This window comes from Mastomys coucha, unplaced genomic scaffold (assembly GCF_008632895.1).
Source record: "Mastomys coucha isolate ucsf_1 unplaced genomic scaffold, UCSF_Mcou_1 pScaffold15, whole genome shotgun sequence".
Classification (NCBI taxonomy): domain Eukaryota; kingdom Metazoa; phylum Chordata; class Mammalia; order Rodentia; family Muridae; genus Mastomys; species Mastomys coucha.
Window position 1 is genome coordinate 158,891,147 of NW_022196897.1, and position 1,383 is coordinate 158,892,529.

Here is a 1,383-nt window from a genome sequence, read left to right on the forward strand (position 1 = left end):
GCGCCAGGCACCTTTACCTATGGAGCCATCTCTTCCGGATTTTTGGGGGGAAGCTCTTTCAAGCCCAAGGTCCCGGGCCTGCTAATGCTAGGACAGGAGGGTGGGGCGTGGATGGGCACCCTCCTCCGGAGATTTGTGGCAGAAACCGGTTTCTAGGGCCCTGCCCAACCCAGGCTGGCCGGTAGTTGACTGTAGCCTTCATTGTCCCTAGGGACGGAATAGAGCCCGGGACGTGGTGCCTCACTTATGAAGTGCTCAGGGTCCACCTATTCTCGGGAGTCCTTCCCTAAGGCCAAAGAGGAGTCTTGTCGCCTGCACTGCAGTCCAGTTTTATAATAGAAAACTCCAAACTGCCTTCCATGGCCTTGGGTGGTGGCAGGATAGGAGACTGGAGCCCCACGCCACATTGACAGAAGCACCTTGGCGTGCTTCTTTGGAGGTGTCTCACATTTGGTGCGCGGGGGAGCGCGTGCGACACACACACGCACACACACACCTGGGAGGCTCCAGTCTGGTTTCATAGGGCATCCACGGAGTGACCTGCGTTGCCAGAGTGTGAGTGACTTCAAGCTCCCTAGAGTGGACACATTCCCCCGGCCCTGGCTGCCAAGGGGCGCAAGCACACCCCTTAGCGTCTTTCCGTGGGCGAGGGTTGGAGATGTGTTTGTAGTGCGGGAACCACCGGCTAAGCTGAACTCAAGGAAGACGGAAGCTTCCCGCACCTGGACTGTGTGTCCAGGTTCTGGCCCCCAAGCTGGGTGTGGATGCGACAGGGTCCTCCAGGGTCGCGGAGATCAGGTGTGCGACCGCCCTCTCCATTAAGCTCTGCGCTGTCGCTTTAGAGAGAATGAATAAATAGCCTTGTCTAGCGGTTCCCCAATCCCCAGACTCCGGGGGCTGAGGAAAGGCGAATGCAGACTCTCATGCCCTTCTGTCCCCTCGCCAGTGCCAAAAGCTCCTGGGCAGAAAGCACTCGGTCCCTCTGGGCTTCTTGGGCTATCGCTGAGGTGGGAAGAACAGTGAGAGCCTGGGGTAGGATGAGCCGCACCCCCACCCCCGCTGGGAGAGGAGCGGAAGTTGCCATCTAGAGAGAGCTTGAGCGTGCGGGCGGCACCAGTTCTTCCTGGAGCAGGCGCCCTCTTCTCCCGCTAATGCCAGGGCCTCTCTGTTTTGGAGGCTTGGTGTCAGGATTGCTTGTCTTTTAAACTTAGCTGGAAAAGCCCTCTTGGCTCCCGCGGTTTCAACTTCCTGGGTTTGTTAGCCTCAACTGGTCAGAAAACCATCTTGCATGCGGCTATTCTCTAAGACCATGCATGGGAACGGTTAGCTTGGACATCTATTTTCATTTTAGTTACTTTACTTTAGGCCTATCTGGGTCTAGGG